Source organism: Podarcis liolepis, assembly GCF_965112155.1.
Source record: "Podarcis liolepis genome assembly, chromosome: 2".
Taxonomy (NCBI): domain Eukaryota; kingdom Metazoa; phylum Chordata; class Lepidosauria; order Squamata; family Lacertidae; genus Podarcis; species Podarcis liolepis.
In genome coordinates, this window is record NC_139555.1 from 1,294,335 (window position 1) to 1,309,284 (window position 14,950).

At 43.9% G+C, this 14,950-nt stretch overlaps 1 protein-coding gene across 6 annotated transcripts in view; it reads right to left on the reverse strand.

The window, feature by feature from the left end:
- OLFM2 (olfactomedin 2) overlaps nt 1-14,950 on the reverse strand; it is a 206,229-nt gene that overhangs the window by 93,797 nt on the left and 97,482 nt on the right. Inside the window, exon 1 of one of the 6 annotated variants that reach the window (XM_083486706.1) lies at nt 4,916-5,107. The exons of 4 other annotated variants lie outside the window; for them this stretch is intronic. The gene's annotated coding sequence lies outside the window, so the exon portion shown is untranslated. Of the gene's footprint in view, nt 1-4,915; nt 5,108-14,950 lie in introns of those variants that run through there. One more of the 6 variants, XM_083486704.1, reaches the window with a different exon arrangement.

The window sequence follows — 14,950 nt, forward strand, 5'->3', positions numbered from 1 at the left end:
CAGCAGAAAACAACCTATCTCCCTCCTCTATGTGGCATCCTTTTATATATTTGAACATGGCTATCATATCACCCCTTAACCTCCTCTTCTCCAGGCTAAACATGCCCAGCTCCCTTAGCCGTTCCTCATAAGGCATCGTTTCCAGGCCTTTGACCATTTTGGTTGCCCTCCTCTGGACACGTTCCAGTTTGTCAGTGTCCTTCTTGAATTGTGGTGCCCAGAACTGGACACAGTACTCCAGGTGAGGTCTGACCAGAGCAGAATACAGTGGCACTATTACTTCCCTTGATCGAGATGCTATACTCCTATTGATGCAGCCCAGAATTGCATTGGCTTTTTTAGCTGCCGCGTCACACTGTTGGCTCATGTCAAGTTTGTGGTCAACCAAGACTCCTAGATCCTTTTCACATGTACTGCTCTCAAGCCAGGTGTCACCCATCTTGTATTTGTGCCTCTCATTTTTTTTGCCCAAGTGCAATACTTTACATTTCTCCCTGTTAAAGTTCATCTTGTTTGTTTTATAAGGCGGGGGACACCTGGCTTACTAGCAGTACATGTGACAAGTATCTAGGGGTCTTGGTGAACCAAAAGCTTAAAATGTGTCAACAGTGTGATACAGCAGCAAAAAATGTCAATGCTATTCTTTTTTATAATAATTTTTATTAATTTTAACATATAAATTATAATACATACCACAAAACTTCACCACTTATACAATCTTTTTTTGCACTTCCATCAGTACCTCTGATCAGCCTCCATTTTAACTACTTCTTGTGCATTTCTTAAATTCATATTGCCTTTAATTATCATAACTAACCATCCTCCCCTTTATCCATTTTTGCAATAGTTCCAATAATCCCCCTCACAAAACTTCTTGCAAACCTACAAACGTAGTCTGATCATCACATTTGCTTTTCAAATAGTCTGTAAATTTACACCAGTCTTCTGTGAATTTCTGGTCCCTCAGATTTCGAATCCTTCCTGTTAGTTTATCTAGTTCTGCATAGTCCATTAATTTCATCCTCCAAAATGTCAATGCTATTCTAGGCTGCAGCAAGTAGTAGTCCTGTTGTATTCTGCCTTGATCAGATCACACCTGGAGTATTGCATCCAATTTTGGGCACCACAATTTTAGACGGATCATGTTGACAAGCTGGAACATGTACAGAAGAGGGGAACCAAGATGTTCAAAGGTATGGAAAGCAAGCCTGATAAGGAAGAGTTGAAGGAGCTGGGTATGTTTATCCTGGACAGGAGGAGGCTGAGAGGAGTTGTGATAGCCATCATCCAATATCTCAAAGGCTGTCCAATGGAAGAGTGAATAAGCTTAATTTTTTCTTGCTCTGGAGGGTAGGATTGAAACCAATGGCTTCAAGTTACAAAAAAGGAGATTCTGACTAAACATCAGGAATAACTTTCTGACAGTAAGAGCTGTTAGACACAGTCTCTCAGGGGAGGTTGTAGACTCTCCTTTGGAGGTTTGTAAGCAGAGGTTGGATGGGCACCTGTCATGGATGCTTTAGCTGAGATTCCTGCATCGCAGGGGGTCGGTCTAGATGACCCCTGGGGTCCCTTCCAAGTCTAAAATTCTTTGATTCTGTGGTTCCTCTGGTTGGCCCCTGTGAGAACAGGATGCTGGACAAGATAGATCCATGCTCTTATGACAGTAACATGGGACAGGAAGGAAGGGTGCTGACGGGGAAAGAATAATCTTTTTGGTTTTTTACTCCGGCCTGAGGAGGTGGTCAATGTTCACATGTGCTGAATGGCGAAGCCAATCTAGAAGCGCCTTCACTGCATTAAATCATTGTTGAGGAACCCCAACCCTCCAAGTTCCTCTCCCTGGTCCTTGGAACTATTCCCAGGCCAAAACCCACCCTGGCCATGCGTCACACCCTGCAAGTTTTTGCCCTGGCTGCAATGTGTCCTTGGACGGTTCCTCATTGCCTGTATGGGTGAGAGAGAGATTTGTGTGAGTGTGTCCAGAAACTACCCTCCTGTACAAAGGTCATTTACATCCATTGCTCCACCCCCTTTTGCCTCTGACCCCACCCACCACTGTCATGTGACCCTTGGAAGGTTGCCCAGAAGAGAATGCAGCATCCAAAGCTGGACAAGTTTGCCCACCTCTGGATTACGACTAACACATTCTTTACCCCTCCAGGAGAAAAGCTCTGGGGAAATCAACCTGATTCAGTAAATCTGCAATGAAGATCAGTGTAAATCGAGGTGATTAGCTGCCGCTCTCTCTCCAGGATGCTGCTGACAAACCTCTAGCCATACAACACCCTCATTTGATGTGAATTGGCCATCCTAGCTCTTAACAGCATGCACAATGGAGCCAGTTCACACATTCAGCTGTTGCTTACCTCCCAAGGTAACTGAATGAGAAGGCAGAAACCCAAGGCAAGAGAGTCGACTATGTATTCATTCCAACTGCAGGTAAGCAGATTGCCACTATAAAAAAAAAATCCCTGAAAGTAAATAGCAATCACAGTCCAGCTATCTGCTTGCTCTGCTGGTTTTCTACTTGCAGGGAGGTTTCTGTGTTTGCTTGCTCAATAATATGTGGCAGCTGAATGGACAGTCCATTCTACCACTTCAGGTCTCTTGCAACTCATTCTGCTACATGTGGCGACCAGGCCCAAATACTGAGTGATCGAGTGATGTATAATCAAAGTGAGGCATCTAATCTGTACAAGGAAAGAGTTCCAAATGGCCACTTTCTTCTCTTGTAACAGTTACTGGAATTAATGTTATATATTTGATTGTGGGCACCCAAGTACATAGGCACTTGCTGGCTCATCAGAATTTCCTGCTGGTGTGGAAGAATTGAAAACATTTTCTTTCCACCCCTGCAAACTGGCAAATTCCCAAATCAGATTTCTCTGTGTGTGTAGAATCCTGTACATGCGAAAGTCGCAAAGAACAAACACTGGCTTATCTATAATCATCGCTTCTAACACACACACAGAGGGAAGGGGGGCCTCTGATGATTCCAGCTTGGCTCTGAAGTATAAGGGCAAAAATCTCTTGGAAGGCAAATTCCTTTGCTAGTAAAATATTAGTTGCTTTCAAAAGGTGCAAGCCCTCGAATTTCCCTTGTGGCATTTTTTAATGCTTTTGTAGGAGAAGGTAGCAGTTTCATACACTCAAATCTTTTCTGGCACATAAACCACAAATGGCCTGAGGGCAACCAGTTATGAGCAAAGAAATTTTTTGAATCAAACTCCCAATCGCTTCTCCCCCCCCCCACTTTCTCTCCACTGTTTTACATTAATAATATTGATAAGCTACACAAATCACATTCTCAGAAGCATCAACTACAAATGATTCAGGACAGAACTTCATATGAAGCAGGCATGGCCAGGTTTTCAGGGCTAACAAGGGGTCGGGGGGCAGCTGCAGGGAAGACTGGCAGCCGGGAGGAGTGATTTACTCTTCCCATACTTTCCTACAAGCTACCCCTCACCCCCAAAAAATTCTCTGTTAGGTTCACAAGACTAGAAATAGGACCCCTGAAACAAGGAATTGGGGTGGGAAACAGACAAGGAGGGCATTCAACAAGGGGAAATTTTAGGGTACAGAGTGGATTAAGAGCCCACCCCACCCCAGTGCCCCACTGACTGATGCCTACTCCATGCTACATTTATGCCAGAATGAGGAAGTTCTGCGCTGAAGTTCACATGCAATTGTGGCTGTCAAGTGATAAGCTACTTTGGTTGATCAATTATCTTAAAAATTTAAAACTGCACAATATCAGCATAAGCTGCTTATTCAGGTCCTGGGAGGAACTGCAAGATTAGTTAGCTGCTGAATTATCAAAAGTTAACCACTCATTACTAGTAAGCTAATTTAAGAAAGAAAGAAGTTTTTCTCTACAGTGGTACCTCTGGTTACGTACTTAATCGTTCTGGAGGTCCGTTCTTAACCTGAAACTGTTCTTAACCTGAAGCACCACTTTAGCTAACGGGGGCTCCTACTGCTGCTGCGCCGCCAGAGCACGATTTCTGTTCTCAACCTGAAGCACTATTTCTGGGTTAGCAGAACCTGTATCCTGAATCTGTATCCTGAAGCATATCTAACCCAAGGTACCCCTGTATTGCAGTAACTCACCAGAAGCAAAATAGCCTTAACAAACATGATAAATTGTGCCTTATTCAGTAACGCATCAAAACCATTAGATTCCAGCGCATGTATCAGTGCTGTTTATTCCGAGACATATGTTCCAATTATTAGGCCAGTGATACACATTGAAATGGAAATGTTTATCTAAAAAGTGTGTAGTTTTAATAAAAACATCAAAACCAAAAGAGCCTTAACAACAATTGTGCCCTGTGCCCTGAACCAAACTAGTCACCACCAATATCACCACCATCAAATAAATAAAGTCGGGTAAGTAATACACCAGAACCAAAACAGTCACAGCCGGCGCCACAGCGTGTCTTTAACTTGCAGCCATGCCATCACCAATCAATCAGTCCAAGGATACAATCATCCATGGTTAGCTATCTTGTGGAGCTCCCATCAATTTCAGCATCACAGACAACTCTGAGGCAAGGTAAGCTGCAGCAGCGATACACCCAGCATAGTTTGCTCCTTTCGGGACCCCCTTCCGCAATCCACAAACCAGCAATTTGTGCCATTTCCCTCAGCCTTGACATGGAAGATGCAGCCAGTAGATGGAGAAACCTTGGAGTTGGCATGGCCTGTCAAAAGCCAGCTAAGTTATAACAAGAAAAGTGCTGGCATGAGATTGGCAACTAGAGAGAGAAAGGCAGGAGATCAAGGAGCTGTGTTTATCCTAATTTCCATCACCATATGCTTCTCTGGAACAATTTCAAATTCCAAAAGGAATCTATGAGGGATGGAGTAGTGGGGAATAGGATACTTTTATAGGCTACCAGCTGCTTACATTACTGTGTCAGCCATAAATCCACACTCCTCATGTCAACAGTGTCATGGAAACAGTGTGTGCATTTCAGAATCGGTGGTATGGCGAGAAGAGCATTGTGAAAGACTGGTCCAATCTCCAGCCTCCACATTCAGAAGGAATGCCGCCTATGAGTAAGGCTGGGCAGCAGCCATTCAAAGTGGAGGCTACGCCATGGCAACCCAGCTCTAGCTCCACCCACATATACTGTGATGTCATGTTAGCATGTCATGAAGGTGGCACATGCTGAGGATGGGTGGGGTTTGCTGAGGCACAACTCTGCCCCATGAGATGTGGTGCAGTGGCTTCCCAATCCAAAGGCCCTGGGCAGGATCTAACCATGACAAGAGAATTTCCCCACCCTGATAGGTCCACTCAATACTTCTGAATTTCTAGTATCAACACTCTTTCACCCTTGAGGAAAGCACAGCTCAGTAGTAGAAAAGCACAGCCCTGAACAGGGCTGCCTTCAGGTGTCTTCTGAATGTCAGATAGTTGTTTATTGTTTTGACATCTGATGGGAGGGCGTTCCACAGGGAGGGCGCCACTACCGAGAAGGCCCTCTGCCTGGTTCCCTGTAACTTGGCTTCTCGCAATGAGGGAACCGCCAGAAGGCCCTCGGCGCTGGACCTCAGGGTCCGGGCAGAATGATGGGGGTGGAGACGCTCCTTCAGGTATACTGGGCCGAGGCTGTTTAGGGCTTTAAAGGTCAACACCAACACTTTGAATTGTGCTCGGAAACGTGCTGGGAGCCAATGTAGGTCTTTCAAGACCGGTGTTATGTGGTCTCAGCGGCCGCCCCCAGTCACCAGTGCCGCATTCTGGATTAGCTGAAGTTTCCGAGTCACCTTCAAAGGTAGCCCCACGTAGAGCGCATTGCAGTAGTCCAAGCGGGAAATAACTAGAGCATGCACCACTCTGGCGAGACAGTCCACGGGCAGGTAGGGTCTCAGCCTGCGTACCAGGTGGAGTTGGTAGACAGCTGCCCTGGATACAGAATTGACCTGCGCCTCCATGGACATCTGTGAGTCCAAAATGACTCCCAGGCTATGCACCTGGTCCTTCAGGGGCACAGTTACCCTATTCAGGACCAGGGAGTCCTTCACACCAGCCCGCCCCTGTCCCCCAAAAACAGTACTTCTGTCTTGTCAGGATTCAACTTCAATCCATTAGCCGCCATCCATCCTCCAACCGCCTCCAGGCACTCACACAGGACCTTCACCGCCTTCACTGGTTCTGAAAGAGAGGTAGAGCTGGGTATCATCTGCATATTGGTGGACACCCAGTCCAAACCCCCTGATGATCTCTCCCAGCAGCTTCATATAGATGTTAAAAAGCATGGGGGAGAGGACGGAACCCTGAGGCACTCTGAAAGAAGTCAGGGGTGTCAGACCTTGCCATACCCTACCCAGTTATGCAGAGGTAGAAGGGAGACAGGCTAAAGCCGGATCTGTGCTGGTTGACGCATGGTAACATTAAGGTCTCTAGGGTGCCATTGCATTCCTGATGCAACCATTCAGAGGGCTATGAGACAGGTGCTTCCCTGCACCCGCACCCCCAAGCTGACCAGAATGCCTCCCCCTTCCTGCACTGGAGATGGTGGTTGGGAGGGACCCTCCCAGGTTGGGAGGGACAGAGGCTGCATTTATGTCTTCAGGAGGAGCCCTGAGTCTTTAAATGTGTCACTGATTGGGACCCAATTAATTTGGATGACCAGCGCTTGTCCTATAAACACTTATTTTGTTTTTTAATTAAGCGCTTCCAAGTTCAACAGGGGAAGAGGGGGAACTTCCACCTATCCATCAATAGAGCTTTTTGCCCTGGTCAAGCAAGGGACCCCTACAGGCATATCCAAGTGTCAATGAGGAACACAAGACTCTTTTAGTCTCCCTCTGAACTGTGGCTGCAGCTCACCTCCTGCAGTGAAGCATGACCAGAGCTGGATCCAGGTCATGGATTTTATTTTGCTGTAGAATTAGGCGGGATCCCTGGGTCTGTCATATCCCTTCCCAGAGAACCCTCTGTTGTGAGAAAGTCTAGCTAGATGGAGCACATGTCTGATTTAGCCCGACAATGTCTACTGTGTTTCCCATGCAAAATTCATAGCCAGGAATGGGCCAATTATGTTCCCACTGAGTCCCATTGGGCTGCATTGCCTTTTGGTTGGTTTCCTTCAGCATGGAAAATCGAGAGGGATGTGTGTGTGAGAGAGCTATTCCACCTTTTTGACATTCACCCACTGATTTATTCACCCCATATGCTGGTGCTTCTCCACCGAAGCGCTTAGCATTTCCATGGGTAATTCATAATTATTAATTATGAAAATCAAGAGCAGAGTCATCCGCTGCATACAGCCAGGCAAAGATAAACGACCTGATCTCTTCTTATAAGGCCAGGGCGATATGTTGTTTTTGCAGAGACTGGCTTTAACTTCATGTTTCGCTTTGGAGGGAAAAGGGGATTTATTGGACACACTGCTGGATAATACAGTCTGAATGCAGCTGCACAATGAATCTTAAATTAAATGAGGAGTGGAAAGCGAGGTGGGCCTGAGAACAAGGCGACACAACATGTATTATGGCAGAGCAGAGTGCCCTATAGCAAAATTGCTCCTCTGAAAATCACAATTTATTATTTAGTGGGTACACTTGTATCCAGTTCTTCTTCCAGAAGAACACACAACAGCTTACATATGGTAATAGCCTGGGCTGCCATCTACTCCCAAATGCAAATGGTTACTATTCCAAAACAAAGCAGCAGCCCTACAAGGAAAGAATGATGAAACAGATTCAAACCACACTCAAAACAGAATTAAATCAGGACAGGACAAAGCAAATCTCCACTCAATTAGCCAGTGTCAATCCTGAAATCAAGTGGCTAATAACTGTTCATTTACAGGCCCTTGGATGTGGTTCCACAATATTTTTAATCATTATTACTAGGGGCTGCCCTAGTGAGTCACCCCACTCACTAACTCCACCTACCCATGGAACCCTTTGTCAACTGCCCTGAAACCACAGCTGACCTCCCCCACTCTCTTAGCCCCTTTCAGATCACCCCTCCCTCTCCCCCTGCAGCTCACCTCTCTCCCCACTCTTTCTTAAAGGAGGGGAGGTGCTTCACAGAGTAACGCCTCCCCACCTCCCTCACACCTCTCTGTTGAGCCCTTGTCCTATCACACCCCAAAGACCCAACCCAAAGAGATCATGTCCTTTGGGATCACCCCTGTCAGCAGCACAGCCCCCATCCCTCGTATCCACGCAGCCCCCAGAACCAGGGCAAGAGGGGCTGGTTTGGGTCGTGTCCTGAGCTCCTGGGGACTGGCAATTTGGCAACAAGGTGGGGGGGACAGGTACACAAGGATGGGGGGTTTAAGGAATGTGAGGGAACGGGGGTCAGCATGGGGCCGGAAAGTGGGTTTGGTGGGGTGTAGGCAGTTTGGCAGGCAATGCAGCAGCCCCTAGTTTTTTGTGGAGGAGGAATTCACATCTTAAAGGTTTTGAGTTCTGCTGGATTTTGCCCACCAATCTGAGATGTTACAAGATTCAATAGCTTATAAAGACCCCAAGCAGATTTGGCACTTGCATTTGTAGGAAATCTATAAAACTTTATATTCTGCCACAATTCCATTTCAATGCTCCTTCAGATCTCAGCTCAGCCAGAGCTGCACTGGGTGTTCAGCACTTCCATCTGGGTTGCACTCTGCAATAGTGACAGAATCAAAATGGGGAGAGAAGCCAGAGGCAGAGAAAATGTGAACTGAAAAAGACAAGGCAGAGACCAAGCAACAGAAAGGAAGAAAAATGAAGTAAATTGCCCTCCTTCAGCCTTGACTTCCCATCTATAAAATGGGAATAATAGATTGCTTTCCTTATATGGTAAATATGAGTTTGAATTACATAAGAAAATTAAATGTGTTTTCAAACTGCTGTAGAGGTAGCCAATAGTCAGTTCCACTTAAATTTTGCTTTTGAAGGTGGACATCTATGATTTAATTTAGAAGTATCTGCATAACAAACCAATGTATTAGTTGGGCAGCTGTGCTTGTTCAGGGCACACAACTCCCTAATTCAGGATGGAAATCTTATTTTAAAGAACACTGGGCTCACCTGTACTTTAAATGGATTCTCAGCCCTGCAGAAACAGACATGATTACTCTATAAACCCAATTAAGGATGTTATTAAACCTGTTACCACTGCACATTAAAGTCATATTAAGAATGCAGAGATATTAAGGTTGGGTGCCTTATATGAATGAAGTCATTCCATCTACACTGCTGAAAATCATTAGGTGAGGGAATTCCCTCCAGTTCATGCTAGATCACTTTACATTCTGAATGGGTACAGAGTGTGCCAAGTCATTTCAACTGCACATTAACAGAGGGCTTGGGTGCCAGTGAGCATTATAGAATTAAGTCTTTTAATCCTGCAGCAGGAACAAGGAGAGTGGTGGTGGTGAGAATCTAATTAGGAATAAGATACCTTTAAAAAAAATGTGGCCAGGCCTGGGTTGTTGATTACTTGATAGAATTTTGCACATCAATATCAGATCACTGACTGAGTGATGTATTTGCATCGTTAATACTGGAAGCTTATAAACCTATACCTGTTGGGTTAAACCCAGGAACAGATTTATCAGGAGATTCTGGGCAAGTTGAATAATTACAGAACCACATTTCAGGACCTTTTCACTCAACAGCTGTTAACAGCTGTCAACCCCTAAAAGCAGAATGGGGAAACCTATGCGCCAAGCACTTCGAACATGCCTATTTACTCAGCTTTGCAAACCACAAGACACAGTGTGATATTTAAGCATTTGCCTGGTAGCTGCCATGTGCAATAAGGATTTGTATGCAGGTGAGTGAGTGGGCTAGAGTACTCTATCCTTCCTCCCTGCCCAGTATAGAAACCTAGCTGGCTACTAGAGGATGGAATACCCATCCTCAGCACCAGTGTTAAAAACTGAGATATGAAAGCTAGGCACTAAATGGCACCTCAGTTATGGGTGCAACAACAGAATGTCTAGGTGCACATTTTTATAACAAGAATACAAAGCTGAAAATGAATGAACTGCAGCTAAAATATTATGTTCATTCCAGGACTTTTACCCATAAAATATTATGTTCATTCCAGAAATTGTGGAAAAAGGGAATCAAATTTACAGCTTGTAATGTATTAAGAGAAAAATTGATGAAAATGATGTACAGATGGTATTTAACACCAGTGAAGTTAGCAAAAATGTATCATACTCATGATAATAAATGCTGGAAATGTAGAGAAAAAGAAGGAACCTTTTACCATATGTGGTGGATGTGCCCCAAGCTAAAAGACTTCTGAGAAAGGATTTATAATGAATTGAAAAAAGTGTTGAAAAACACATTTAGTAAAAAACCAGAAGCCTTTTTACTTGGTATAGTGGGGGATGAAATCCCCTAAAAGGGGGGACTTCCAGGTTGGTGCCTCCGGCAATGGCGGATTTCCTCTGACCGGGAGGAATCTGCTCCGTGGAAATTTGGGTCTGGCCACCACGGCGAAGGCGGAGACCCATAAAAATCACAGGCAGGAGAAGCCTGTGAACATGGGATTCGGCGGGCACCTTTTGCGCCTCCCCTACTCGCGGGGAAACCCAGTTTCGGGGATCTGGAGCGACATGGGGTGAGCGGCGCGGTGCTTTGAATCATCTGCTTCTTCCACAGAGCGAAGCCGCATAGCTGTTGCCGGAGAGCATTGACTTTTTCCTGTGGACAATTTGACTCCAAAGGAATTACCCGTGAGTAGAGCTGAGACAGGAGAATCGGATTTTAAACATTTAATTTGGCATCGAAACGGGGAGGTTCAAAACAGGAAGTCCGCCTTCCCTATTTGTAAACAGACTGAGGCAAGGGGGCTGTAGGCTGAAGTCTTGGAAAGCCTTTTGTAAAAGTCTAAATTTCCCTCGGTAAAGAGCATAAAACCCCCCTTGGAGGCAGGAGAAGGGGGGGGGGAGTTGTGGACTGAGTATGCCTGCAGGAGAGAGTGAAGGGAGTTAAAATACCGCCGCTCTGACCCTGGAAACGGGCTGCCAGTAGGACTGACATTTTGGAATGTTCATTGATAGCACTTAGAATGTTCCTTGACAGCTAGCAAAGTAAGAGAAATACATTGTTTCTATTGTCTCCGGCTGCTTCTAAAAAGGAGTAAAAAGTAACTGAAATCTGAAACTAGCTTTGGATTGTATGAGTTGCGTTTAAAGGGGACATTGTTGACTATTATAAATAGAAACTGTTTCCCCCTAGTGGAAGTCTCTGAAATTGGTTACTTTATAAGAGCTGGGCTAGGTGGATTTCCAGCTGCAAGATAAAAATTGTGAGACTCTGAGATTGACCTTGAATCTCTCAAGTGTTATGGCAAATGGAAAGGAAAAAACAGATGAAATGTCGACAGAAGAGGCCTTAGTGGTCGCATTAGTGAAAATAAACGACTCGCTGGAACAGCTTCACAGGAAAACAGACAATCTGGGACAAATGGTGAACACCAACACAGAAACCATCCAGAGATTGATACAGGAATTTACATTGACACGGCAAACTGCGGATGAAGTCAGGGAGAAAACCCTTGCTGCTGAATGTAAAACAATACAACTGGAGTGTGAGAGAGCCCCATCCATTCAAAGGCAACTCGATGTGACATCTGTTATGATGGAACTTAAAGAAAAACAGATGAATTTGAGGACCGGAGCCCTACCTGAATTGGGAAAGGAAAGCTTGACAGAGCTTCAGGAGGAGACAGGACTAACATCGGTTGAGAAAGAGAGGCTTTTGAGGGTCAGTATGACTGCCAAAAATGTGAATTTATTTAAGGGTAACTGTGAAGGACGTTGGATTGAAGAGAAGGGGGATTGGGAAATATGGACAAATCTGAAGTTGCTATTGTTGGGCCAAGCTGTTGTGGTGGGGATGAGAGTTGCTGTGTTGCCGGGGATGTTGCTTTTGTTCCAAATAGTGCAAGTTTTGGATGGGATGGATTGTTTCAGGAGGTGGCAGAGGGATGTTTCTGGATTTGTTTGGCAGGGCAGGAAGCCTCGAGTAAAATTTAAGATATTGACGGATGCTAAAGAAGGAGGTGGACCTGCCCTGCCAGACCCCTAAACTTTGTTGTGAACCATCTGCTTTTTGCTGGCTGAGAGAATGGTTGTCTCTTGGAAGCACTGAAGTGTTGGATAATGGCAGATGAAGTTGATGGACTAGATGGAATTGGCGGAAAAGACTGGCAAGATCCGAGACCAGGGAGAAGAGTCGGTGGAAGAAGACTGGGAAAAGTTTAAAGATTATTTATAGAAATATTGTAAAATTAATGAATGTTAGAAGAATGTTGGAATGAAGTTATATGGCTTCAGTAGAAATGTTATAAGGAATTAAGTATAAATAGATTAATAGAGTATTAAAGGAAAATAAGGTTAAAATGTGTTAAGATAATTATAGGATAGAAAACGGGGAAGATGGAAAGGAATTGCTGAAATAATTAATAGAAGTGGAATACAAAAAGGGAGGTGTGAGGAGGCCGTGGAAATATGTGAAAGAAAGATAAGATATTGGAAGTTTCTTTTTTTTCTTCTCTCTTTTGATGTGTTTTTAAATTGTTTTTGTTTTGTTTTGTTAATTTTTATGTAGTGTTTTTGTATTGTAATGTACTGTTTTTTCTTTGTTTTTTCTGTAAGTGTTTAAATTGTTGTAAAAGGAATAAATATTATTATTTTTTAAAAAAGAAATCCCCTAAAAGGATGTTGCTTTTTTTCTGTATGCCACAACAGCTGCGAGAATATTGTTAGCGAAGACTTGGAAGAAACAAGATCGAAGAATGGCAGATGAATGAAGAATGGCAGAACAAGATCGAAGAATGGCAGATGAAGATGATGGACTATATAGAACTTGCTGAACTGACCGGGAGACTCCGAGACCAGAGAAAAGAGACGGTGGAAGAAGTAGGGTTAGAAGTAGGGTTAGAAGTAGAAGATAGGGTATTTTAAAATAGTTTTATTTGTAAGTGATAAAATGTGAAGTTATTTTAAGTATGATTAAAAAAAATGGTTAGAAGTAATGATATATGTAAACTGCTAAAGATGAAGTAAAATGAAAATCAGATAGGTGGGACTTGGGGAAGCCAACTAACAATGTTTAGAAAAATAAGGATATGACAAGAATTTGTTCGTATTGTCTTTTCTGTCTGTGTTTTTTATTTGTGTTATAAAACGAATAATTTATTTTTGAAAAAAAATATAATGTTCATTTTCTACATGAACATAACTCCCATCAGCCCCAGCCAAGGGATATTGGGAGTTATCATAGAATTGCAGAATTGGAAGGGACCCCAAGGGTTATCTAATCTGACCCTCTGCAAAGCAGGAATCTCAGCTAAAGCATCCATGACAGATGGCCACCCAACCTCTGCTTAAAAACCTCCAAGGAATGAGAGTCTAAAACCTACCAAGGGAGACTGTTCCACTGTCAAACAGCTCTTACTTCCTGATGTTTAGTAGGAGTCTTCTTTCTTGTAACTTGAAGCCATTGTTTTGAGTCCTACCCTCCAGAGCATGAGAAAACAAGCTTATTCCTCCTTCCATGTGACAGCCCTTGAGATATTTGAAGATGGCTATCATATCTCCTGTCAGTGTCCTCCTGTCCAGAGTAAACATACCGAGCTCCTTCAACTGTTCCTCATAAGGCTTTTCTAAGTTAAACATACCCAGCTCTGTCAAGCGCTCCTCATAAGTCTTGGGTCGCAGACCCTTGGTCATCTTGGTTACCCTCCTCTGCCCATGTTCCAGCTTGTCAACATCCTTATTAAATTGTGGTGCCCAGAATTGGACACAAGGGGCAACAATCCCATGGTCAAAGAAATGCATCCCAGGTCCACTCGCCATCATATCCATCCAGAAAGTTCGGGTAACAGGTGGTGGGAAAGACCTAGGGACCTATTAGGCTAGATGGGATAAAAAGTTTGACCTGGTAGGTCTCTATGAAAGCATGTGAAATAGACCTTATGAAACTACAGAAGGCAGATTGGGAGTCACATAGGAGTGCCAGCAGTCAGATGGTGTGGCTCGGATGTCCTTCATTGCACCTTGCCCCTCTCCCCATGAAGAGGAAAGGAAGATCATCTGAGCCTGCAATCCTATGCTCACTTTCTTGGGAATACAGAAGGAGTCACTTTTTCAAAGTACACATCCACAGAATTTCACTGTTAATTTGCACAAGTTACGCAGGCTATATAATACTGCCTCTCTCAGTGCAGAATTTATTTTCAGTGAAGGATATACTGCTCTAGGGACATCCTCCCCCCAAAAGTAGGCACACATTGCATTATGCCTATTTCATTGCTTGTACCAATTTCAAATGGGTTAATTTTCTTTCTGCCAATCAACACTCCAGCGTTCATGGCCCACCTCCCACTCTGAGAACCAGTCACTAAGAGAAGTCAATACCATGCAATATTATTTTTTTGAAAACTATTTTTATTTCATTTCAAAAGGAGTATAAAAACACACAGGTATAAAAAACACACAGGTATAAAAACACACTAGGGATAAATAACCCTATGTAAGGCAAAGTGGTGGGTGACACTTGAGACACCCATGTACACAAATTGTCTAGTATAATAAATGGGAAGGGTGCTGATACTGACAAAACACCAGGAAGTCTCCCATTATTAAAAATCAATGCTTATGGAGATGGTAAGACCAAAATAGTAGCTCAAAGTCTGGAGGAAAAAGAATATATGGCTCTAATGGTGGATATTTCCAGTTTAACAGCTGCTGAAAGGAATATAATAAGTGTCTTGTGGGGCACTTGTTGGAGGTCCACAGTAAAAACAAACAAACAAACAAACAAACAAACAGATCTGAGCTAGTTGGGGGTCCGGAGGTATAATCTGGGACACCATGGGGGGAAAGTCTCCTGGAACATTCCCCCTCCCCCAAGGCCTTTACCACCATTTTAAAGTTCTTAGAAGGTTCCTCAGTAAGACTTGGTCAGAATTCAA